Source organism: Macaca nemestrina, chromosome 6 (assembly GCF_043159975.1).
Source record: "Macaca nemestrina isolate mMacNem1 chromosome 6, mMacNem.hap1, whole genome shotgun sequence".
Taxonomy (NCBI): domain Eukaryota; kingdom Metazoa; phylum Chordata; class Mammalia; order Primates; family Cercopithecidae; genus Macaca; species Macaca nemestrina.
The window spans coordinates 145,924,929-145,952,321 of record NC_092130.1 but is presented as its reverse complement, the minus strand read 5'-3'; the positions used below and the strand labels follow the sequence as shown (position 1 = coordinate 145,952,321).

At 41.5% G+C, this 27,393-nt stretch overlaps 1 protein-coding gene and 1 long non-coding RNA gene across 5 annotated transcripts in view; one reads left to right on the top strand and one right to left on the bottom strand.

The window, feature by feature from the left end:
* Positions 1-21,755, top strand: part of LOC139363907 (uncharacterized) — a 123,838-nt gene extending 102,083 nt beyond the window's left edge. Inside the window, exons 3-4 of the long non-coding RNA XR_011625081.1 lie at positions 19,406-19,536; positions 20,245-21,755. This is a non-coding gene — a long non-coding RNA (uncharacterized lncRNA). The remainder of the gene's footprint in view (positions 1-19,405; positions 19,537-20,244) is intronic.
* Positions 1-23,531, bottom strand: part of LOC105473061 (prolactin receptor) — a 167,334-nt gene extending 143,803 nt beyond the window's left edge. For 3 of the 4 annotated variants that reach the window (XM_011726670.3, XM_011726668.3, XM_011726672.3), the window contains exon 1: positions 22,830-23,531. The gene's annotated coding sequence lies outside the window, so the exon portion shown is untranslated. Of the gene's footprint in view, positions 1-12,851; positions 14,661-22,829 lie in introns of those variants that run through there. The other variant, XM_011726671.3, reaches the window with a different exon arrangement.
* Positions 23,532-27,393: the final 3,862 nt, after the last annotated feature.

The following is a 27,393-nucleotide window of genomic DNA, read 5'->3' as shown; positions in this document are numbered from 1 at the left end:
CGTTCATAACAAAAAGCTAAAATTATAAAAGAAAAAAGAATACCTTATCAAGAAATATGCAGGACCTATAAGAGTAAGACTATAAAGGTTTAAAAAGAAATATAAAAGAATTGAGTAAGTGGGAAAACTTTCAATGCTTCTTCATGGGCTGACTCAATATTAAAAAGAATGTCTGTTCTTCTGATTTAACACATTTCCAATCAAATTACCAATGGGAGATTTTGTGTGGTGTGTGTGTGTGCGCGCGTGTGTGTCTATAGAGAAGTCATGTAATATAAAATATTTACTGACAGAAACTTGAATAAAAACATCTTATTCTCCAAAAAATTGAAAAATGGTTGGAAGAAACACACACACACATATATACATGTATTTACACCCATGCGTATACACGCGCGTATGCTTTTATGACTTTTGAAATTATTTTAGAGTTTATTTGGGAGAACACATTGGCAAGAATAGGTAAATCAATTTTGAAAATGAAAAGTGATGAGGATACATGCATTACCAGTTTAGATGTTTCATTAAACTCAAAACAGTGTGGTGCTGACCCAAGAACTGATATAGCAATAAAACTAATTAGATTATTCTGGAATAGACAGTATGGTATGAATAAGAACTTAATATACACTGAAGCATTGCTTGTCCAGTGAAAAGGGATGAGTTATTCAACACATTCTCTGCTCAACATCATTATCTTTCTCTCAGACTGCCGCAGCCTCCCCAGTGGTCTCATGCTCACACTTGACCACCACCCTGCCCTGCTCCTTCACACACACACACACACAAACACACACACACACACACACACACACTCCATGTTCTGGGGAAACAGGACCTTTAACATTTAGGACACTGAACAACACTTTCACACGTACTGTTTCCTTTCTCTAAATTCATGTTGCCATTTTTCTTCATTCTCAGCTAGAAGGTTGTTTCCTTCCAGAAGCCTTCCTTTGCCCCCCATGTCCAGATCAGGTACTTCTTCCCACCTGTATTTCCTCTTGCATAGCTTGTAATATGCTATTTTATAATGACCTGGTTTTGTTTGGCTATCTCTTCATTAAATTGTAATCTCTAACTGGCAAAACCACCCGTACCTGGTTTTTTGTCTTACCTCTAGTGTCACGCTTAGTGCTGAACACAAAACACTCAATAAGTATGTGTTGAATCAACAACTAAACTGTAATCACAAATGAAAAAAATGAACACACTTCAAGCCACAAAAGCTTATTCATTTGTCAAAAATACTTTAAACAAAATTAAAAGACCAACATCAAACTGGGGAAATATTTATAACAAGTATTATAGAAAATAGATTGCTATCTTTAAGATGAAAAGGGGTTATTTTTTACAAATTAAGAATTTTTTTTACGTCTATTAATGATAAAAAATTAAGAAAATGTTGAGAGTCAAATAGAAATCTTGATAATCAACATAAAAGGAAATCAATAAAAGAAGAAGTATGAAGGGTAGTAAGTGTATGAAAAATTAATTATACCTAGTAGTCAAAGAAATGAAAATGAATATTATTTTAGACTTAACAAATTAGCAAAATCAGTACATCCATATGATGGAATGTTATATAAGCTTAAAAAACAAGTTTTCAGGAATGATTTATTGCTACTTATATACACATATATTATTGACTGTCATATAACACTAAGTAGAAAGAATTTGAAAAATATGTATACAATCTATTCCTGATTCTTCTTAAAAATGAGAGAGGAAAATATTTCACCACGTATCAGTATTTTTTTTTTCTTCTGGGTGATGAGATGAGGATGATACTGATTTTCTTTATTTCATTCTAAAATGCCAAAAAAATTATAAAAATTTTAAGCCTATGTAAGAATCCATTTTCCTAACCTTTCAGCAAATTGAGAAATCTATTCCATAATACACTGGACAGCTGACATTTATATTCTTATGTAAAGTTACTTTCTTCCATCTCTTTAATGTACCAAATGAAATAAGCCTTTCTTAGATTTCCCTGATCAGAGAAATGACTACTTTTTTTCTGGGGCAAAATGAGTAGAGAGGTAGTCAACAAAAATGAAAAAAAAAAAAAAAAAAAACCTTCAAAGAATTCCAAAGAGTACTTAAGACCCACTGTTCAGAACTGAGCAGTCCTGGAGGATAAACCAACTAGCTTTATCACTGGAAATAATTCACGGAGATGAAATACCAAGATGTTAATGAAAATTATGTCTATTGAGTTCCTAAACAGAGGTTAATTAAAACTCCTTCCTCATCTTCTGAAGTATGTGCCAGAGATCCCACAGTATTAAAAGTCATTGGGGAGTGTCAATCCAGCTGTGTGGCACAATATTCATTTCCATGTTCCAGAAGGAAAACGTATTCACTGTGCCACGATGGTACACGGGCTTGGGCCACCTTCTAGCCTATAATCTAAAAAGCATGCGAGGTAAGTTACCATCATTGTTTATCTTCTTATCAACTGCCTTAACTTCTGTATAAGTCTATAGGCATCTACTCTGGGCTGCCACAATAGTCTTAAAAGAGTAGCCTGAGTGGTTCTTTTAAAAACTACGCACAAGATCATGCCATCCCTCCACTTCAAATGCCCCAAAGGCTTTCCCTTGCTCCTTGAGAGCCTGGGGCCTGGTCCCTCTCATTCTCCAGCTTCTTCTCATGTTTTGTTCAACTTGGCTCATACACACTGGGTTTCTTCATTTCCCTGTACTGGCATGCTCCCTCCCACCTCAGTGCCTTTGCAGGTACTGAGAAAATGTTACCTTCCCATTTTGATCTTAAATCAGTCATCACTTTGACAGGGTTATTCTCTTACAGATTAATGTCTCTCTCCTTTGTTGTCCTTACCATACTCATAAATGCACTTGAATTTGATTGAGATCTCTTTCCTCAATATATTACAAGCACTGTGTAGGCAGAGACCACTCAGCTCACTATTATTCCCTTAGCATCCAGCACACTGTGTCTTAGGGTTTCGGAGATCTTTGTTTTATGAATTTTGCAGAATCATTCCCAAAGATGACCATGATATATTTTAATATGAATTTCTGCACAGGACTTTCAATGACACACAGTTCCTTCTCTAACTGATCTCAGTAAATTCATGTAAACTTTTCTCACTGAGTCAGGAGAGAAGAGGAGAGAATTCAATGCAAAGGTAGACTTCCCAGATCAGAAGTAGAGTCCTGTCTGGGCAGCAAAGCTCAGTCTAGAGTTATTCAGCTCATTATGCTAAATTACATCCAAGATTTTCTCCTTCTACAGAAAGAATGTGGTTTGTGTAAACTATTTGCATGGTTGATATCCATCAGAGGCAAACTCTAACTAGAGATCTCTTCCTTTTTTTTTTCTGAGACAGGTCTCACTCTGTTACCCAGGCTGGAGTGCAGTGGCGTGATCATGACTCACTGCAGCCTTGACCTTACAGGTTCAAGCAATTCTCTTGCCTCAGTGCCCCCAAGTAGCTAGGACAACAGGTGCGTGCCACCATGCCCATCTAATTTTTTAACTTTTTTTTTTATAGAGACAGCATTTTGCTGTGTTGCTCAGGCTGGTCTCAAACTACTTGGGTGCAAGCAATCCACCTGCCTCAGCCCCCTAAAGTGCTGGGACTACAGGCATGAGCCACTCCGCCCATCCTAACTAGAGATCTTGGCTCTAAATTACTGCAGGATTATTCCTATACAAAGAAGGATTTTAGTTTTGTTCTTATTCCAACACACCAGAAAGCTTAATTGTGGTTATAATTAAGGTTTAGAGAATTATGGAATGCATTTGTAACCAGCTTAGAGCATTTTGCAAAAGTCAATGTTTGCTTTTCCTGTAGTCCATTTTGCTCTCTCCTAAATCCCCTGCGCTTTCTTAATTTCTCCCCCACTTTCACACTTCTGACTTGTTTATTCTTTGTCATATTCAAAAGGTACAACGGGGCATCATTAGGAAGAGGTGATGTGACCAACCTGGCACACCATGTTCCAGCCTAGTCACTGCACTTCAAGGACTCACAAGGCCTGAAGAGACAGTGATGGAGGCATAAAATGTTCAAGAGGATGAGGAAGTGGGGATTGTTTAAGAACAAATCATGAAGATTTGAACTATTCTGTCTGCAAAGATAAAAGCTATAACAGAATATGGTTAATATGAAGACAGATAGGGACAGGATAAATAGACTTACTTCCCAATACCATAATAATATAAAATTCCTTGTAACAGAAAGAGTTACAAAACGGGGAGAGGATCTACTATATAACCCTATAGATAGTTAACTTAAGATACTTGCTTATTGACGTTATTGACAATCTAAATAAGGGAATTTTTTTAAAAATTCATATATGACTTGATAACAGATTCATGATGTAGTATTAACCAAATATTCAGATAAATTCATGTATAATATGACACCAGATTCATAAAATATTAATGTAATATTGACTGAAATATGAATAGGTTAAACAGATTCAGGGATAAATTAATTTGTGTTATTCCAGCAGATAAATACTTGGCATTAAGAGAGTCTAGTTTTATTGAAACACAGCCACATTCATTCATTTATGCATTCTCTATGGCTGCTTTTGTGTGACAAGGGCAGAGGTGAGGAATTGTGACAGAGGTTATATGGCCCACAAAGCCTAGAAATATTTACTATCTGGCTCTTTACAAAAAATATTGCTGACTCCAGTCTAGAACATATTAAGAGCATCCTTAATATTCGAGGTCCACATTAAGTAGATGAATATAAGTTCTTCTAGATAATACCTCTTGGTAGGTGTACAATTTTGGCCAGGGCAGCAATTTCTGATAATCATGTAAAGAGTCTGAAAAAATACCCGTTAATCTCATCATCATGTCCTTGGACGTTCGGCAATCAAGCTAAAGATACTTCCTGAATTTTAGAAAGCTGGTGAGTTAGCAGGTTTCTGGTTACATTTAGCTCTTTTTGATGCCTTTCAATTCTGGGCTCCCCACCTACTTAGAAACATGAAATTACTGGGAAATGAAACTCAGAAGTACAAAATGATGTCATCAGATTAGTTGAAATTAAGGTCTGGGGCTTCTGATTTTTAGAACATAACACCACGCTTTCCTGTACAGCAAAGAGATTAGCAGTGCTTTACTCAGAAAGAAACCAAAATCATAGTCTTCACAAACAGGGACTTCCCTTTTTTCCCCCCAGTGAAGTCCCCTGGTATAAAATTAATGTGTATACATGTATTATAACATGACTTTGGTAATCATGTCAGTTATACTGCCTAAATGAAAAGAACAATATAGAAGCCTACTCCATTGTTTGGACATTACTGTTCCCATTTTTCATAACCAAACATGTAAAACGTTGGATCCCCTAGCGAATTTAAAGTTTCTATCAAAACTGAGGGTGGGAGGAAGCCATAGCAGTTCAGGGTCAAGTTCTAAATTTTGAGGCATCATGATTAAGCTCTTCAAGTACAAGGCTCTGGCTTAGCAGCCAAGTCCAAGTATGAGATTCATTAAAGCATTTCATTGTCAGCTGTCATTAACAGTGATCAGTGTCATTCCCTTACTCCCATTGAATGCTTGGCATTGGCTGGGCAAATTCACCCACAAAGAGAAAGTCTCAACAGCAGCTGCCTGCTTACACAGAAGAAAGATTCCAGACTAGCTTAATGCTTTGCCACTGAATAATGCCCTAGCTGCTTGAATAATCAGAGCTACCTACCACATTGTACAATAATCATATCCTATCTAAAATTCATTGCTTCCAAAGGAATATATCAGTGAAAAAAGTCCTGATCAATGACTACTTTGTAAAAGGAGATCCCCATAAAATACCATTGTGGGAAGTTTTACATTTGTACATGGAATTGCCAAGTCTTTACATAACCAGTCTAAGTGATAACACAGCGAGAATCCATAAGCATAGCTTATGCTTCAGTTGATGATTTCTCAAAGCCACATGTGATTTCTACTTTAAAAGAAATCCACAACCTGTTAGGTTATTGCACTTGGATTATGCCTTAGATTTCAAAGCATTCCCTTTACATGATGAATTCTCACCCTAACAATACAACTGAAGATATTTGGAGCTCATGTTACTGCTGTTTCTTTACCTATCTTAGTTTTTTTTTTTTTCCTGAGAATTTCACTATTAAATTCTTACTATACACTTTTCTCACAAATGAACGTTTCCTTTCTATACCAGTAATCACAATAATATTTGAGGAATTAGAAGTAAATAGACAGAACCAAAATTGGACAATGAACAATAACAAGCATCTAAACCTCACTGTTCCTTTTGGTGCAGCCACCCAAGTGGCACACAGCTATTCAAGTCTGAGGGCCCCTCCATGTGGCTAGAAGAAGCCAGGCATCTTGCTTTCGTAACTGTTTGGCCTTCCAAGTGGTTTAGTGAGTCACAAAACCCATATCATTTCATCTCTCACAAATGGAAACACTTATGCTTTGTTGGGCTGGTTTTCAGTCCTCAGTGCCTGGGGCCCAGTTCCTGCAGAGCACAGTCCCTGGTCCTGGAGGCCTTTGTCCAGGCTGAGGTGTGTCTGCATACTCTCTTCTCCAGCAGGCTGCTATGCATTGACCAGCAATGTGATTTTCCTCAGCACATTTCCAGCCTTCCCCATTGTGCCTCTTGCTAATGGTGCTGATATATTTCTGAGCTTTTCCATTTGCCTTGGTTTTGCTAGAGGAAGAACAGGTGCTTCTACCCTTTCCTTATTTCTGGGAATTGTACACTGCCCAGCTGGCGCTGGTTTGCCTGCTGGCATCAAATGTGGGACACATGGAGAAAGTATATTCTGCTAATCTCCTAGCTTCATCTCCCTTGAGGAGTTTTCCTCCACACTTATCAGATCTGGGTTCCAAAGGCTCATAACCTAGCTCTTCAGATAGTATTTGGCAAGAACAGTGGCCTTGAAAGTGTGCCATTTGTGGGTGAATGTACAAAGCACCAAATCAACAAACTATTTGTCATCATTCCATTGCCTTTCCTCCACGTGTGACGCACTGCTCGAACCATCCAAATACATAAGCAGTGTCACAGGAAAAGGGGCAAACTCACTGAGGATCAACTATAGATGAGAAGTTTCTCAACCATTATCTTCCTCCACCCCCAAAAGGGCCTGGGATGCAGGCATTAATTTCTCTATTGTTAGAAAGATGGAGCCTGAGGTTCAAGAGAAGGAAAACTTCCCTGGGTCACCCAGTTTCTCACGGGCACAGGCTTGAAGCAAACACAGCAAAAAGAAGAAATGTATTGCTCTTGTATTCAGAGATGCATAACAGTGGGAGAAATATCACATAGCTAACTCCATCTCGCTTCTAATCTCACAAGCTAACTGCCTTTGCTCATTCCTGCACATAGGCCAAGCTAATGATGGAAAGAATTTAGATTATAGTTTAACTTCAGAACTAATGACCATCTCTCTTTTGGAACAGACCCCTGAGGAGATTAGAGAGTATGCACACAAATAACAATGCCATCTTAAAGATTTATAGAAACAAGGTCAATCAGGAAAGTAGTTGACCATGAACAAAGAAGTTTTGCAACCTCCTCAGATCCCTGCTGATGCCCAAATGCCTGTGGTCACCAGGCACCTGTAGACCTTAACCCCCTACCTGTTCCCCCTTCCCCTAACATAAAAGGAGCCTAACAATCTATCAACTTAAGATGGTTCTTTAGTACATCAGTCTGCCATCTTCGAGGATTGCTGGCTCCCTGAAATAAAGTCATCTTCCTTGCCCCAATACCTTATCTTATTGGCTGTCATGTGGTAAGCAGTAAGAGCTTTGGACTTAACTACAGAAGGTAAATTCTTTTATAAGGGTTGCCAACCAGAAGCATGTTGCTGGTTTGTTGGTGAAGTGCAAGAAGGGTGTGAAATAGAAGTGAGTGGTCAGGGATGTTTTAGGGCCTTTGAGGCTCATAAATTTGTACTGAGCTCAGACTCAACACTTGCCCCACGCCCCTAGTATTTTACCCTGTTGACTGTACATGTGTTGGTGTTCCGCATTAAATCATGAACTCTTTGGTGAGGATGATAGCAATTACTCCCATGAATTGTGTGCTTCCTTGGTGCCAAGTGTTGTAGATGCATTGTCTTTTTCTCGCAGCAACCCTGGAATGTATGTTTAGTAACCTCATTGTACAGATGGAAAAGTGAGACAGAGAGGTAACTCACTTGCTGCGCAGCTTCACTCCTGGAAAACTAGAGCTGAGATCTATGTTGTCTGTCTGATTCTAACGAAAGTTCTCAGTTGCAAGAAGTACAAAAAACCCTCAACCCTAGGGCAAGTTCCAGGTCCTTGGAAGAGTGTAATCCATTGCTGTTTAGAAATAGAAGTAAGGGCCGGGCACGGTGGCTCATGCTTGTAATCCCAGCACTTTGGGACGCTGAGGTGGGTGGATAGCTTGAGGTCAGGAGTTTGAGATCAGCTTGGTCAACATGGTGAAACCCTGTCTCTATTCAAAAAAAAAAAATTAGCTGGGCTTGGTGGCACACGTCTGTTGTTCCAGCTACTCAGGAGGCTGAGGCAAGAGAATCGCTTGAACCCGGGAGGCAGAGGTTGCAATGAGCTGAGATTGTACCACTTTACTGCAGCCTGGGTGACAGACAGAAAAAGACTGTTTAAAAAAAAAGGGAAAAGAAAAAAAAAGATCTAGAAGTAAGAACTCTGGAACTGAGGGCTTTCTTTTTGCTTAGCTGGATATCAGCAAGGCTTCTGGAAATTGTGGTATTACACAGGCACCAGAAGAAGCTACTACAAGGTGCTATTAGAGGTTCCCACAGGCTCTCAAAATGTTTCTCTCACCTAGATCATAGCAACGTTTCCACCAATGGAGACTTGAGGTTGAACTACTTTTAAAATGCAAATTCTGGAAGTGCTCATTTATTGAACAATAGTGGCCTGAATGGTTTACTGAATTCTTTGGTATATTCTCAGGAATGTTCACTTTGGAGGAAGAAGGGGTCTGACAGAAGAAAACAGACCACGAAGTGGGAGGGGGACAAGAAAAGGAGTTGGGGGCTTATGTGGGGCATCTTAATAGGGTAAGCAGAGGTAAAAGAAATTCTTCCTCAAACAGAGTAGGATGACAGTGGAGAAGTGAAATAAGCAGGTAAACTTATTCCTTGGGTCTAGCATACCACTCTGTGCGATCCTCTAGATGAAATACACGTACAAGTGGTCATTAGTGTGTGATGACTGTGGACAACCTGGGACATAGATCAACACCAAAGACAGCGTGCTGCCTTATAGTTTTGGGACCAGACCTATATAGGTAATCAGAAAACTTTCATTTCTTTTGAAGACGTGGACAGTGATTTGGTTTGACACTAGTTGGGCTGACAAGAACTTGGTTTTTAACCATCTGTTATCTGTGATTATTTGAAATATTCAGTTTCAAAAGTTTAACCCACTTATTGAACATTCCAATTCCAAAGACATTGTTAGGCACTGGGGCAGAGTATACAAAGGAGAATAAGTCACAATCCTGCCCTCAGGAAGCTTATAGCGTAGTGGTCTTGACCAAGAAGTCTATGTTTGACACAAGGTGATAAATGAAGGTGGTAGAGTAATACCATGAGTGCAATGAGTACATTCTAGAATTCCCCTTTAGGTGACAGGTTTTGCCTTCCCTCATCATCTTCCCAAATCTTAGCAAGCATCTAGCTCCACTGACTGATGTTTAACTCCATGTATCCTTCTGGACATCCAACCCATGCAATCCTTTTCTGCTGAGAAACTTCTGAGGCCTGTGATGACCTGAGACAAATGCAGAGAAGAACTTATATCTCCAGTCTCCTGAAAGTGGGTGTACATGCCAGCATTCCCAAGTTCCTGTAGAAGACTGAACCCGCCCAGGCTTAGATCCTAGGACTCTTAAACCTGATACTTAACTCTGTCTAGATTATTTGTAAACTCACCACTGGAAGTACATGCCCACCAATACCCAGATGTGTGCATCTTGTGTGATTTCATCTGTTCTTCTGTACTTTTCTCTGAAAATACTGCTGTTCATCCCTAAATAGCCACACCAAATAATACACTTGAGTTTAGAAAGGAAGCTCCAGGGCCACTAAAGAGACTGCTACTACTACTGGGGGATCAGCAATAGTCTGTAGGCTCTGGCTTCGCACAGTCATAGCATCTCGCGTGTGAGATAACTTTAAAAGGGTATCTGGCCCATATTCATATACATGGTATATTTTTGTAAAGGCTGGAGGACAGGAGAGAGGGACATATTTTTATGAACGTGCTTTTGTATCTTTGAATTTTAAATGAACTAAATGAATTCTAAACCATGCATAAAAATAAATAAAAATATAAAAGTCACAGATATGAACACTATTATGGTTGCAATGACATCCTTTGAAAAGTAAAGAAAAGTTGCTAAGAGAAAAATAAAGCTCATTGAATCAAACCCTGAGGGAGGTGATAGACTCATCCCTGTGATCACATAACTGCCATTAATTGCTCTGATCTTTAAATGACTTGATTTTAGCTTAGGACATATCTATATCTGATACATATTCACCCTTACTTTCTGCTAAATATTTAACCAAAATCATCACAATAAAGAAGGAATTTATATTATTGGTTTGAAGATATTTTTTTTTAAAAGATTTAGCTTTTCGTAGGATTCTGAGTTATTTGGAGAATATGCAAAGATTTGAAATAGCTTTCAAACTTTAATTAACTGATGTTGCCACTGCAATCTTCCAAACTTAATTGAGTATAGTTTACTGCAACTATATATATGGATTTCTGTTTTCTTTGCAGTTTTAAATTTGGAAGTTAACCACAAGAAATATCTGACACGTATCATATAATATTTTAAAATAACATTTTATTGAAAATTAAAGTTGAATAAACAAATTGACGATTTGATTAGGTAAATTCAACACTTCCAATGAACGCATGTTAATCTTTATTGAAAATTGTCCTATGGAGATTGGAGCAAAAACGTTGCCTCTTATATAATTAAAATATATAACTAGTTTAAACATATAGTATAGAAGACAAATCATCACAATTACTGCCTTTACAGCCATTGCTGAAGAATTCATTACTTAAATTAAAATCTTAATGCATTTCCTTGTATAAACTTCAATTCTGCTAAATCCATTGTTGTTACTATCATTAGGGAGGAAGGAAAGTCTGTTACTTTCACGCTAGTTATTGAGAAACCAAGTAACTCGCGAGCAAACATTTTTGAAGGTAGATATGCAGTGAAAGGTAGAGAAGACAGAATGAAATATTGTGTTTCCTAGGCTTATTTCACTTCTAATAAAACACTGGAAAGAAGCCATCAAAATTTTAAAGGAAATAATGTGGTAACAAATAAATTAATATGACTCTCTCTATAGGTTTTAAAAATTTTTTTTTAAGTTTCCAAAGGCCGGCCTCAGATGGCTGTAGGGAGCAATTAGAATTTCCTTCATGGTTTGTTGAATAACTTTGGTTTCTTCAGTCTTCGATAAGTGGCAGGTGGGTGGGTACAACACAGAAACTATGACTAGTAGGCAGGAAGAGTTTGAGGAAAAGAGGCGGTATTTCATCAAGACTCCTCTGGTATTGGCAACTTTAACCAGCCAGAGCCCTGTCTAGGGGGTGGTAATTTATCCTCCCACCTTGGCAGATGGCAGATGGTTTAGATGTGAGGCCTTTCTGGAGGGGGGTTGGATCATTCAGCCTCTAGATGATGCCATCTCCCCACCAGTCCCACTCCTGGAAGCCCAGCCCAGTTTTACTGTCTCCTACTGGTACCTTGGGTTTTTTTGCAGGAGAAACAAGTCTACTTCTGAAGGTGGCAGCTTCAATTATATAGAAAAGTGGCACAACATAGTGGCTAGGAACCCAGAGCTCTACAGACAGACTCAGTTCAAAATCCGGCTTTACTACTTACCAGCTGTATGATCTTGGGCCTATGACTTAACCCCTTTTTTTGCCTCAGTTTCCTCATCTATAAAATGTTAATAAGAGTACCTACTTTTTATTATAAAGGGTGGCTGGAAGGACTAAATGAGTTAAAACATGAAATTCTTAAAACAAGGCATTGTATATAGTCAGTGCCCACTAAATGCTTGCGATTATATTAGCATTTCTGCGGAGAAACTGAGCAACTGTAGAAAGCCCCATGTAAATGTCTGACAGCAGGAAGGCCTTGGTAAACACAGCCAAAGTGTCAAAACACTCAGAAAAGAGATAAACTAGTAATGCGAATGTGACCTTTCCAGCACTTACGAAAAGCACGGTAATCAAAAACAACAAAAGCCATCAGAACAGTCTTATGAGACAGGATGAAATTTTTATGGTTAAGAGGCAAAAGCAGCAAACAGAAGTTTCTCACCAGGCAGGGATTTGTTTAGTTCCGCTTAAACAAGTTAAGGTTAAAATTCCTAATGTTTTTAAATAGCACTAGATGTTATTCTGTTTTGGTTCAAAACAAGGGGTCTAAAACAAGGGTAGGGCAGGAACACTCATCTTGAACAGGACTAGGTTTTCTAGCAGTTTGGCTGGTCCCCTCCATCTGAAAGCCATGCCGGCCCTGCCTCCAAGTTCCATCCTGAATCCAACACCTCTTCCACCTCGTTTGCTGTCACCTTGGCATGATCCACCCTTCCCTCTTGCTTGTACTTCCGATCAGCCTCCTACAAACCCTCTGCTTTCAGTCTTCAAAGCATTCTCCACACAGAAGCTGGGAAGAGCTCTCAAAGGCAATGCCAACCATGTTCCTTCCCTGCTGAAAACCTCCCAATGAGTTAGGATGTTAAGCTCTCAAAGCACTTAATAGCCTAACTCCATCCCATGACCTTGGGCCTTCCTTGCTCTTTTCCCACCTGTCCCTCATTGCTTCTTACCTCGGGTCCAGCCACAACGGTTTCCTTTCTGTTTCCTGAACAAGTCAGACCTTTTCCAGTCTTAGGACTTTTGCTGTTGTTCTTTCTGCCTGAAGCCTTCTTTCTGCCAGCTCTCAGCATGTTTTTCTTTTTAGTACTGATGTGCTGGCTTGAAGGCCACCTCCTCAGACAGTGCAACTCGTACAAGCTATTGAAAGCAGCCCTCAGCAAACTCTATTCCGTTCAATTCATTGCATTTTTTTTCATAGTAATGACTAATTTATTGGGTTTTATTTACTGTTTGTTTTTAGTGTGGATATCTATTTCCTCTTATTGGAATGTAAACTACACTAGAATAGGAACTTTGTCCTTGTATCTCCAGTCCCTATAATGGGTCCTTGGAACAGAGCAGGACCTCCATAAACATTAGTTGAGTGAATAAAGACATTCTGATGCCCATGATACTTGACTAACAGGAGGTCTCTGTCCATCCTTCTCCCCTGCAATCTTTTTTCTTATTTTCTCCTAATCCCGCAATCTCAGCACCCCAGAAAACAAAATGCTACATCATCTTCTGTCCCCCAACCTCTTCCACCAAATCTAATACAAAAACCTGGTTTCTTTTTGTTATTAATACAACCTTCTGAGGATTGATGTATTAGACTTAGCTGGACCTTGGATAGTTGATTCCAGAATCATTCTCGAAATCACAGATTCTTCCACATTTAGGATGACTTGGAATTGGCTTTTTCCAAATCCAAATTTATGAGTACCCCAGCTACTCTGATACCAAGTAGCTTCTGCAACCAAAATGATTTCCAGGGTCTGAGAGGGTGTTACACAGCCTAGTTAGTTCTTGGCTAATTTACCTTGGTAAAGCCTACCCAATGACAGTTCCTGGAGACTACTGCTGTAATTATATTTTTAATAAGGGTGTGAACAGGAACAGAGTTAATTGGCTTTAAAATGGCTGAGACAAGAAAGCAAGTCTTGGTTAACTAAAGATTAACATAGCAATTGGGAAATCTAATATATAGGTGGCAGGAAAGCTTAACCTTTATCTTTCAATCTCATAATTAATTAGCAAGCTTCTGGCAATCTGATTTCTAAATTGCACACAGAAAATGTTAGTCATGAGGCTACTGAGTGTGAGGTCTCTCTGTAGAAGTAGTAAACTTAAATTATGCTCAAAATCATGTTTTTTAAAGAACAAAATGATGAAATTGCTACTCAACAAAAATACATTTTGATGGTTTTCTGGGCCATGAGACTCTAAAACAAGGCAAAAGAAGAAATATAAATAAGTAATTAAGATTTGGATCATAGCTGACCAGTAGTAGCTCTTAGCCCTGGATGCATATTATAAGCCTGGAGAACTGTAAATAAATACGAATGTCCAGGCCCCTTCCAAGAATATTGATTCAGTGAGTCTATGAGTTGTTTTTAAAGCTCCCTAGGTGACTCTCACGTGCAATCAGTGTGGAGCAACACTGTTTAAGAGGCTTGCTTTTTGCTATTGCTAAAGCTTTTGGAAATTGTTTTAAATCAGTAATGGATTTGGAGACAGAGAAAGAAAACCCAACCATTTGGGAATGGTACAAATTGACCTATCTTTTTTGTGTAAAGAGGCTGTATTGCCAAGACTCTGGCTTTTTCCCCACACTGTCCTTCAGAAGAACCTCCGTCTCCCCCACCCCCACTCTCAACATTGGCAGTGAACCCAGTAGCTCCCAACACATATAGAGGATTCTTTAAAATGTAGCTGTTGGCCAGGTGCGATGGCTCATGCTTGTAATCTCAGCACTTTGGGAGGCCAAGGCGGGCAGATCAGGAGGTCAAGAGATCAAGACCATCCTGGCCAACATGATGAAACCCCATTTCTATTAAAAATACAAAAATTAGCTGGGCTTGGTGGCGCATACCTGTAATCTCAGCTACTCGGGAGGCTGAGGCAGAAGAATAGCTTGAACCCGGGAGGCAGAGGTTGCAGTGAGCCGAGATTGCGCCACTGCACTCCAGCCTGGAGACACAGCAAGACTCCGTCAAAAAAAAAAAAAAAAAAAAAAAAAAAAGCAGCTGTTTCAAATGTTGGGCTTTCTCCTCTTTTTTTCAGATGTGTAACAAAAAGGTGATATCCTTTCAGTGAACAAGAGCTTCAGAGAAGAGAAATCAAAACAGCCGTAAAGTGTGGGGCTAGGAGTGGCGGAATAGCAACCAGAGTCTTCACTTCCCAGATGTTAGAGTGGATAAATTGTAAATATGCAAGGCCAAACTTCACTAGACTGAGAGCTCCCAGGCATCAGAGATGGAGCTCTCAGGACCACTGTGACTGGCTATGGGTCATTGACACTCAGATAATCACAGTGTTGGCAGCTTAGGTAAACCAGTCATCGTCACCTACTGATCTGTGACACTAATTCATTCATGTAAGAAATAACATTCTAACACCAACAGGAGAGTGGGTAGACATACTTTAGGAGTCTAATAAGATATGTGGAATTCAGTGGCTGGAAATTCTAATTTCACCTCCCTGAGAATTCTCATTTCACCTCCATCACCAGCTAGTCTCCAGGCCCAAGGCAAGTAATTAAACTCCATTTCTCAATTTGTAAAGTTGGAGAGGTGAGGGAAGATTACAGATGCTTATAAAATAGCTACTGTGGGCACTATTAGGCATGATAATAAAGCCCTTGGCAATGATTACAAAAAGCCTGGTGGAAACAAGTACCTGTGAGATACCCATTGTGCCCCACTTAGCTAGGATTGACTCTAGGATACCCCCAAAGTACACAGAGGACAAGAGTAGGCAGCTGGTTACAAAGGCTTTCAGCCACATCATCCAAGTAGACAGAATCACCACGAGGAATTATCTGTGAATTTAAAAGACTACATACAAATGTGCATGTATATACAATTTATACAAATTAAAGGCCACACTCTTGGTTGTCCATTTAATCTCCTTTAAAAGATTACTTCTTTCATTTTACGTCCCATGATTATGATATAAAAATCTTGGTTTTTGCTCAGTGATTCTCAACTCTGACCTCATATTAGAATATTCTGGGAAATTGAGACAGAAACAAAAATAAAACCAAATCAAACAAAAACACCACTGAGACCAGGCCCTAGTCTTAAACTAATTAAATGGAAGCTCTGGTGTGGGGCTGAGGCATCCATAATTTTTAAAAGCTTCCCAAGTGATTCTGATGTAAAGCTCGGATCTGGAGCCATTGGATTAAGCCAAGTGTTCTTTTTCACATCACGCACCCCTGAACCCATGCACGTCTCCACTGCCACACCACTGTGCATTTTTTCTTATTCGAGGTGGCTCTCTCCTTCTCTCCATGTGTCTTTAGGGACCTCAATGTCCATTTTCTACCTGGTCCTTCTTAATATACCTTAGAGCTTATGGGCATGCTGTCCTCCAGAATTGCAAAACTTTGTTTGCATCATTCATGTAACACTTAGAAAACGTTCTTTCCATGCTATTGGTCTTTTATGTTTCTGTCCATCTTTCCAACTATGAACTATGCTCCTTCAGAGCAAGAACCAGGTTTTATTATTCTATTTTCCCCATGGAGTCTAGCATAGATTTCCTGGCTTACACAATGCTGAAAAATATGTGTTGCTATTGATGTAGAAATGTTACCAGGGCAGCCCTAGAGAAATAGCTGGGAAAGCTCATTATTGTCTTAAATTGTTATCTTCCTAGTTTCTTTATCTATAGATACTCTTGCTTAAAGAACTCCAGATGGCCTGGGATGTCTCAGGAGCTTGGTGATCCTTTGCCAAATACGAGAGGCCTGCAGGAAACCAGTGCAAACCAGAACTGGCCACCCCTTGTTTCATTTAAGTCATTAACATAGCTCTATAATGCTGGGCTCCCCACCCCTAGAAGAAAACTGCTGCCATTTTTTCTCCATAGGACGCATGGAGAGGCATGTTTATTTGTGTCTGTGTCTCTGCACTTCCTCCCTGCATGTGTTTACATAGCTCCCCGCCCCACAACTAACTTGTCACGATCCTGCAGCTTCCCACAGCTGGGGAGAAGATGACTTTTTAGAGCAAGAGGTCTCTCATTTTCCATTTCTGGCCAGTGAATAAAACCAGCTTGTCCTTTTTCAGTTGGGTGTTCTCTCTCTGGAACCTATACAGACTAGAGAAAGAATTCAGTCTACCAGTGACAGATGCACTAAGATTCATTCTTGTCAACTTCTTTACTGCCATGTCCCCCAGATTTGGATTTCAAGTGGAAATGAACAAATGTTATTCCAAAAGAATCTCACATAATGTTTTGCTCCAGCTACATAAAGGCAATTCCTCCCTGCAGGCACATGTCTAGAGAAGCCATTTGTATTCAGGTTATCAATCATAACCATGGCCAATTTGTACAGTACATTTCACCATTAGCATTTTTTGTGGCATTATCTCATCAACACCAAACTTACTACAGGAAGTAAGGGAGAAAGGTGGGGGAAAAAAGGGAGAGAGAGGGTAACATGCAAACCAGTAGATTAGACAAAAGCAGAATCCAGGTCTTTGCTCTCCCAAGTCAGAGGCTTTCTCCAGCAATACCAGAATCTGACTGCTCTTCTTTTTAAAATAAATGAAACTGCAGGAAAAAATTACATCATTGCTTCATTGACATGTTTGAGGGCCACTTTAGCTAGTGGACAAAAGAAACCAAAGCTGGTCTTTTGTGATGCCCCTGGAGTAGCCCTTCTGGAAACTGGAACTACTTTTTGTTCATGCCGTTTTAAGCAAGAGGACAGGGAGAAACATTTATTACTGCACGAGATTACTTATTTAATGAGCTTTGCACAAAAACATGAAGCTCTACTTGTTTCCTTGTCTGATTTTACAAAGTGCCCAAAACTACAAAGACAATGTACTAGGAAGTGATTTAAAGGTAAAACTTTAAATCCAGATTTAAAATGACCTTTTCATTGTAGGACATTTGAAAGGCTCAAGAGATTTGCCTGAGTGAGAGGATTGGTCTTGGTGATGAATATAATCACTGGGTCTATTTTATCAGATCCCAAAGTGACGTGGTATAGTGGACTTCAAATGATCACCTGCTAACCAGCAGCATGAGGGTGGGGGAGAAGGAAAAGGGACCTATTTTCTCTCGCACTTCACCAAATAACTGAATATGGGGGCAGATGAGAAGGAGCCTGACACAAGAATAGAGGAAGAAGTTACATTTGGAAGAAGGGGGAAAAAGTTCCTATCATGTATTTGTCAACTTATTAGTCTAGATCAGTGCTATTCAATGGAAATATAATGTGAGTCATATATGTGATTTAAACATTTCTATTAAGCCACATTAAAAGGAAAAAGGTAAAATTAATTTTAATATATTTTATTTAAACTAGGATAGCAAAAATATTATCATTTCAACATACAATCATTATAAAAACTGAGACAGTTTACTTTTCCTTTTGTTTTTGTTTGAGACAGAGTCTAGTTTTCTCGCCCAGGCTGGAGTGCAATGGTGCGATCTCGGCTCACTGCAACCTCTGCCTCCCAGGTTCAAGTGGTTCTCCTGCCTCAGCCTCCCAAGTAGCTGGGATTACAGGTGCCCACCATCACGCCCAGCTAATTTTTGCATTCTTAATAGAGACGGGGTTTCACCATGTTCCTCAGGCTGGTCTCGAACTCCTGAGCTCAGGCAATCCACTGCCTTGGCCTCCCAAAGTGCTTGGATTACAGGCATGAGCCACTGCGCCGGGTCGAGACAGTTTACTTTTTCGGGGAAATACTAGATCTTTAAAAATCTGGGGTGCATCGTACATTTACAGTACATCTCAATATGAAATAGCCACATTTCAAATGCTCAATAGGCACACGTGGCTAGTGGCTACTGTATTGGACAGTTCAGGTGTAGGTGCACTAACTGGAATTTGGGACATCAAATACAAATCATCGTCAAAATTTAGCTACTTAATATACTTTTGATACTCTCCTTCTACCGGCTCCCCCACTTTCTCCAAAAGACATTATCTCAAAGGCCACATGCTGTGTTAGCAAATAGTTGTGGGCTTTGGAGTGAAATAGACTAAGGGAGTCAAATACCAGCTTCGTAACCTTGGACTAGCTCCTTAACCTTGATGACTCCTGGTTTCTTCAACTGCAAAATAAAAACAAATATAGCTAACTCACCAGATTGTTGGGAAGATAAACAGGGTGTACAGCACAGCCTAGAAGAGTACAGTAGGCATTGAAACAATAAGTCCCCCTATATACAACTCAACTTCTAAAGGGCCCATCTTCAGACTTTAAGCTCTCCTGCTTCATTTACTTCAATTTAAGAACTTTCTCTTGAGAGTTCTGCTAAGGTAGCCCTTTCCCTAGACTTTCACAGGGCTGGCTCCCTTTTTGAAAACGCAGGTTTAAGTTCAAGGGTAACCTTTGTATGGCAGTCTTCTCTGACTACCCTGTTGAAAGTTGGTCCCACTCCCTATCACTCTCTAGCCTTCAGCCTCTATTTTCTTCATAGCATTTATCAGTATCTGAAATGATTTTATTTATGTATTTGTTCACCTGACTGTTTTCTGTCACTCTCTCTGGCATAGAATCTCCACAAGGGCTGGGATTCTGTGTGTCTCATTCCCCACCGTGTCATCAAGTGCCGAGCACAAAACAGAGCTCAGCAAATGTTTGTCGAATAAATGAATGAAAATGTGCTCAGCACAGCGAGGTAAAGGTAAGTGGTGTTCTGATTCTAAAGGTGGTAGAGAATGAACATTCCAGAGCTCTGTTTAACTAAAAGGATTACCAAGGAAGTCAGTGACAGAGAGCCAGCCTCACCTGCTAATGTTAGGTATTGCCAATCTTGAGTTTAATGGCTGGGCTTGGGAAGGGCCAGGAATATTCTTCTCCCATAGGTGATCTTGTTGTTGCTACCTGTTAATATGTATCACAAGCCAAGTACATGTTCACACCACTTCAAAGCACCCACTAGATTTGGCTCTTCCTGCCTTTTAGAAGAATCTTAATCCAGTTGACTGATGCAAGTTTCTGACATCAGGGAGCTTGGGAGCACTGGGTAGTGGAAAAAGAGTGGGTGCCAAAGTCAGACAGACCTGGACTTGGATCCTGGTTCTGCCTTTCCTGAGCTAGGCAGATGCGGGGTGTGGGGTGGGGGGCATATGTACATTTCTATGTTTCAGTTTCCTTACTAGTAAAGCTGTAAATGATAACTCGTACTCTGCAATCTTGCTATGAGAATTAATTGAGGCAATGTGTGAAAGTGCTTAGCACATCTTAAAGGCTCAATAAATAGTATAGGCATCAGTATTGCTATCTTTGCATGCAGGAATACCTCACCAAAGTATACTGATCTTTGGCTACTCTGTGGATATCCAATTTCCTTTTAAGTTTCCGACGTTTCCTTCTTTCATTGCTACATCAGCTGACCACTTGCAATGGAGGCACCAGGACCCCATGGAGAGAGAGTATACGCTGAGTTGGCTACATCTGTGCCAAGCTGTGAAAGACGACAATGGAGACATTTCTCTCTACAGTTTCTGAACATGGACCCAGCCACAAGACTTCTTTCCATGCCTGGCTGTTTTCAGCTACAGGCACAGCTCTAGCTGTTCTGTACTCAAGATTATGGGTCAAGAGAGACTTGAGAGACAGGTCAAGTATCCATGCCGGTCTGGACATATTTTACTTGCCGGCAATACATAGTGCTCTGCTTGACATTGCACAACTGGAACAGCCAGTCTGCCTCTGTATTCTGAGCCCACCACTCCATTTTGAGCATAACTAGACCAGAACTAATTTTACTCGAGACAGAGAGAGTAAACTGTTCTAAAAAGCATGAGACTATCGAACACTTACTTATGGTGCCACATTAATATTAATAAAAACGGCTTATCATTGACTATGGGCTAGGCATGATACATAGTATTTCCATTCTCCCAACAACCATGCAAAAAAAAAAAAAAAAAAAAGAATAAAACCAGCATTATTTTCATTGTGCTGATAGGAAAAGTGAAGTGCAGGGAAACTCAGAGACTTGCTCAGTGTGGGAGTCAAGATCTGAAGCCCAGTCTGCTGAGTTCCAAAGCCCTGTGTGTTTTCTGATGTACCTTGCTGGCACTGCTTGTGGAACACCCAGGGTCCCCAGAGATCTGAATCCTTAGTCCTCTAAAGGCAAAGTACAGAGGTTCAAAAGAATACGGCTGCCTACTCATACTATGCCTCAGGGAGCAAAGAGTGCTTCGTTTCCAAACAAAGCCTTGGCCTCCCTGCCATCCAGCTAGGTGACCTGAAGAGCACTCTGATTCAGACAGCGATCCTCTTTAGATGGCTCTCCAGTGTTGGTGGGACTGAAAATTCTAGGGGTAAGCACTGTCGCCTTAGGAGAGTCATTAAAAAGAGTTGTGAGGAGGTGTCCCCTGGAGTCAGAGGCTGGTAGAGCTCTGGAGAGAGCATGTGCGGAGCTCACCCATGACAAGGGAGCTGTCTCCTTCAGCAGCGTGGCTGACTCCAGACCCCCAAGGCGGCTGTGGATTACTCCCACAGTCAGCACAACTGCCAGCAAGGAGTCGGCTGGGTGGTCTTGATGCAGGAGGGACAAAGGATTGTCACCTGGGGTTCAGGCATGGCTTTCAGGGAGTATCCACAAATCCTCAGGGATTGCACGTAAAATTTTATGTCCATGCCATATGCATTTTCCCCCAGGAAGAGGACTCACAGCTAATCCTCAAAAGGACCTATCACCCCCAATTTTTAAGAACCACTGAAATTAATATTTTCATCTGCTCCTCTCTTGCACTATGCAGCACTTCCACCCCATTAAACATTTTATATGTAAATAATTAATTACCTAAACTTTGCAGGAAAAAATCGAAGCCCAGAGAGGGTAAGTATCTTGCCCAAGTTTGCACAGCCGATGGTCAGGATTGGGATTAGCAGCACTTCCCTGGTCAAGTGAAGCACGATTTCAGGTGGGAAATCTTTGCCAGTCAACTTGACAAATGAAGACAAAGTGATCCCTCCTGATTAATAATAATGTTTTGCAACCATTTTCAAGTCCGGTCATAGAATCCCCTATGTTGCTTGTTCTTCGGGCAGTGTGGGTTGCTTCCTCAGGATACAGGTAGAGGTCACTAAAAGGATAGTTTTCTACTCAAAGAGCCAGGACTCCAGCCCTTGCCTTCCCCTGCCGCAGCACTCGGGCCGGCCCTCCAGTTACCTGAGTTTGCCTGACTTTAACCAACTCCCCTTCCCTTCCCTCCTCCCTCCTCCAGCGGGCTCTCCTTCCAGCTTCCTCCCGGGCTGCAATTCCTCTGCCTAGGTCCGTCTGCCTCCGTCCAGCTCCGGCTTCCGGCCCAGAGGCTGCTCACCTGCCCCTACCCCTGCTGATTTTTGGGAGGAGCAACACCTTTCGGGTCAGCGTTGCTAACCCTAAACTTTCCCCGCCCGATGCCCGCGAGGCTGCTGCGGCGGCGGCTGCTGGTGGGAGAGTCTCGAGTCCGGCTGTCAGCACATCACCTGTCTGCGCCCCTTCCCCCTCCCTGCCCTTTTTTCCTTTTCTTTTTATTTTGACGCAAATAATTTATATTCTGAGAATCCCACAATCAACGCCGAAACTCATCCCACAATCAACGCCGAAACTCATCCCACAATCAACGCCGAAACTCATGCCCAAGGATGCAGGTGAAGATGCCTTTGACAAAGACGAATGCGAGCCGGGTGCAGTTTGTAAAAGCTGGGGTTGGGGGCAGTGGTGGAGGCAAAGCACCTTAAGAGTATTTTTTAGCCCCTCTGAGAAGGGACATCCGGGCGGAAAGCGGGCGGATCCTGGGCTTCCCTGCCGGCTGCGGCTCTGGCTCCCGGCTGGCGTTCTCTCCAGTAGCCCGCGCTGGCGGCCACCGCGCTTCCCTTCCGCACGCGGGCCTCGAACCCGCAGCCCGGACCGCGGCCGCCCGCGCCGCCCCTGCCGCGCGCCGTTGGAGGCGGCCTCAGCTCGCCATGGGTACTCACTTTTGCCGGGGAGCAAAGTCTGCCAAATCAGTCGATGAGCACTTCCTGCACGAGGAGGTGAAGCTCCATTGTGTGGAAAGCTGTTTCGCGAACGGTCGGTAAAATCCAGAAAGAGGGAGAATGAGTGAGTAAGGCAGAAAGCCCAGCCCAGAAAACCGGCGTCTGGGGATTTCAGCCTCCGCTCCACTGTCCCCAGCCCGGTGGCTCTGTGAGAAGAAGCTCAACTCCGTGCACTTGTTCACTCTTTCTTCATGAGAGGAGGAGTCAGTGTTGCAACATTTATGTTCCTTGCTGGAGGCAAAACAGTGATTTTCTTCAGCATGCAAAACGTCCAGAGCCTGCCAGTTTTACAAGGCGACGGAGGTAGTTGGCGGAGCTAGAATCCTGCGAAGACGTGAAGAAACAACTGATTTCCCCCAGATCGGTTTTGCATGATTAGGGCCACACGTCTTTGAGACTGTACCAGAAAATAGACAGACAAAACAATAATAAAAATGACTTAGTGAGTTGAAAGACCTCAAAGATGATATTTTTCCAGGCAGCCAAGATGTGGAGTGTCTCCGTGTCAAATTTCTTTCCTTATTTCTGAGTAACATTGAACAGCAGCTTGACAACAGTTGAGAGGTTCTCCAGGGATTTGAATTGCACCTTGCCTGAGGAGTCAGATGGAAAGGAGCAAAAGAAGATAGTGACCTAAGAAGGTTTTTCTTTCTTTCTTTTTCTTTTTTTTTAATACCCAAAGCGCAAACTTCCAGGGTGCTGTGTTTATTATCTGCCATATGAATATAATACATAAACATTGGTGGTGCCTAAATAGCCCCACTTCTGTGTTTTCCACAAATAAAGAATTGATCTTTTCTAACGGGCTGCATGTTGTTCTGAGTTTTCTTTTCCTTGAAACCACACACAACCGCCTTTTCTCTTGCAAAAACAAAAACCCCACATTTAACAGTACTGAAACAAATAGTAGCAGCTGCCTGAATCAAATAGTTATTTCTGGCTATGTATGTTGCTGGTGTCATTTGATGCCATAATAATTAATGCATCCGATTGTTACACAACCCAGAGGGTCACCGAGGAATATTTTAAAAAAAGGTTTTTGAGTTTTGTTGTTGTTGTTGTTGTTGAGATGGGGTCTCGCTCTGTCGTTCAGGCTGGATTGCAGTGGTACAATCTTGGCTCACTGGAACCTCCTCCTCCCGGATTCAAGCAATTATCCTGCCTCAGCCTCCCAAGTAGGTGGGATTACAGGTGCGTGCCACCACGTCCGGCTAATTTTTTGTATTTTTAGTAGAGATGGGGTTTCACCATGTTAGCCAGGATGGTCTCGATCTCCTGACCTCATGATCTGCCCACCTCGGCCTCCCAAAGTGCTGGGATTACAGGTGTGAGCCACCGCACCTGGCTGTTTTTTTTTTTTTTTTTTTAAAGTTATTGAAACATGAGGCTTTCCCCTTTGAAATCACAGTTAGCAGTGGGCATTTGCCAAACCACAGGAAGCCATTGAAAATCCCATGATGCTTTGGTGATCCTTTTGGACTGGAATCCCAGAAGCAACTGCATGGGCATAATAACCTAATGCTTCCCAATCAATAACACGTCCTTGTACAATTAAAACATAGACTCCAGCTGGTTCTATTAGCTAATGGGAGATGCATCTTTCACGTGCAGACTGCACATGCTTCCTCTGATGATTAGGGTATATTTACTTTCACTCATGGGTGTTCATGAAGGTACGCAACTTCTATTTATTTTCAGAACCACTGGGCGACATGAGATCCTCAGTGGCAGAATATTTCTATATGACCTTTGCAAAGCAAAGGGTCACTCAGTTCTACAAGAGTTGTTCTAATTAGACTATTTTAACAGTGAAATAGAAAATCACTCTGGGTAACTCCAGACTGTCAGCTTTTAGAAGACAGGGACTTGGCTTTTCCTCCTAGTGGTTCCCACTCAGCTACAGGCAGCTCGGCTTGTCTGTACTCCTAGCTTACAGATTGGTCATTGCGTGGCTAATCCATACCTGGCTGGTAAGAAGGGCAGGGCTGACTCTCTGCTTTGTTGTGTAGCACACGGGCACTGTCACAAAGCCACGGGTACTCATGGTCAGTGAATTACCTTGCCCCGGCTTTCCTGAGATGATGAAATCCGCAGTGAGCCTCTACATTTTCCCTTTCTACCCCACAGTGGTTCTGTTACTATCTCCTCTCTATGCACTGATATGCTCCAGCTTCTTTACTGATGTCCTCCTCTAGTTCATCTCTACATCTCTGTCTTAATGGACGTGTTCATCCTTCTTTCCAAGCTGACTCCCCCAGCTGAGTCTTGGACCCCATATCCGTTTACTACCTTCAAGACCTTGCTTCTCAACCTGATGCAGAGGAAGAGCCCAGCACTGGCACAGGGTTGGGTCCTTGCTATTCTTGGTTTCTCACTGTAAATTGGACACAGTAACACATGCCTCAAAAATCCAGTCAAAAGAATAATAATGGTGATAGCATATGTAAAATGCCTGCCATCTAACAAATTCTAGAAACATCAAGTTCCTTTTTTCCCTTCCCCTTTCCTCTACCTTTCTTGCATATTTAATCTTTTCTGCCCCACAGGCTTCTTTATCTCAACCTACAACTTCCTACATCTTCTTTGACCCTTCTGACGGCTTTACAATTTAATTCACTCGTTTCTTTACCTGCCAAACTGACTTACACACACCAGCTTTCCTGACTTATTACCCTCTCAATGCCTTAACTCACTGGTTCTCAACCTTGGCTGTGAACAGGAATCACCTGAGTGTTTAAAATGTAGTGTGTCTGGGTGTCACTTGCAGAGTTAATGCAGGGGGTTTAGAATGGAGCTCTGACTTCTCTCTTTTTACAAAAATGCACAGGCAGGGTGGAAAATGGCTCCCTTGAATCCCTTCGCACCTGGCTTTCACCACTACCACTCACTGGCTGCTCTCTGGGAGGGCCCTGCAGGCCTTTCTGCAGCATTGGGCTTTGATTCACTTCCTCCTCTTGAAGTTCTCACGCCTTGGCTTCCAGGCCTCTGCCCTCCTTTGGCTCCCTTCTGTCTGTGGCATTCCTCTGTTGGTTTCTGCTGTTGCTCCTTTTCTCTCTCCTCCTTCTCAAATAGGGAACGTTTTGTCATTGCTGCTTCATTTTTATTCTTTGAGAACCACATTTCTTTTCTTTTTCTTTTTCTTTTTTTTTTTTTTTTTTTGGTTTTAAGGAGTGGAGAGGTTAACAGGCAAGAAGGGGCAAGAAGGAAAGGGAGAAGGTAGAAAGAAGCAGCTTCCCTGTACAGAGACGGCGGGGTGGGGGGCGGGGAGAGGCTCCAAAGCCGAAAGAGGAAGTCCCCACTTGCTGCAGATACCAGCCAGGTATATACGCAGAGGCTGGAGGAGGCAGTGTTTGATTTGCACAGGGCTCAGGACTAGGCATGTCATTCAGGTAGCCCATGAAAGAGCTGGCCTTCCCACCCTAGTCTTTTAATATGCAAATGTGGGGCGCCATGATGCTCTACACAGGTAGAGATATGTGGGGGCGGCCATGTTGCCAGCAACATGTGGGGCAGAGGCAAGAAGGCCCTAGGAATCGCCATGTTTGGGTGAACCCAGTTTCTAATGGTCTGCATTTGTATATCAAAGGTTACCAGCCTGGCTCTAAAAGCCGGGGCTTTACAAGAAGCTTTTCTGGAGATACTTTAAAAAACGAAAACTTCCCAAGGACCCCTTTTCCTCCCTATCTGCCTAAAATAATGTCTTAATAACTCCTACCACATTGCTCCCTGTGGCGATATCACACTAACTGCTGTTAGGGGGTTTTGGGCGAGGACTCTTTCTGGCTAATTCCGGCTGAAAAGGGGCCTCTAATGGGGAACAGCAGCTAGGGCTCCTCTTGGGGTCAACTTAAGGGTCCTCAGAAGAATGGCGTGTCCATATGTGGGAGAACTACGTTTCTTTCTTTAGGAAAAAAATAGAAAACTAAAAATATCCAAAGAATCAAAAACCCAAATCCTAGCACTGTTTAAAAGAAATCTACGTCTTTATCTATAAAGTAAAACATAGTACTTCCAAATCACACATTCTTCTTCCTTCATCTGATCCCATCTCGGAGGTAACCACCATTGACATATTGGTGATTGTCTCCTTTTTTATATGTGTATATAGTCATGTCTCTGTATGCACATGCAAATATTTTAAAAATTCAAAATGCAATAATTTCTGTGACTTTTCTTTTTTAAGCTTAATGAAATCACATATTCTGGGTAACTATGTATAGGTTTACTCCATTTTTTTTGTGATGGTTACATAGTTTGTAATTTATTCTACCATTCTTCCATTATTAGGTCTTTAGTAATTCCAGCTTTTTATTGTAAGAAGTGCTGCTACGATTGTCTTTGCATGGACCTTAGGATAGATACTTAGAATGGCCTGGTTGGCAGGCATGTTGGCTCACGCCTGCCTGTAATCCCAGCACTTTGGGAGGCCAAGGCAGGGGAATCACCTGAGGTCAGGAGTTTGAGACCAGCTTGCCCAACATGGCGAAACTCTCTCTCTAGTAAA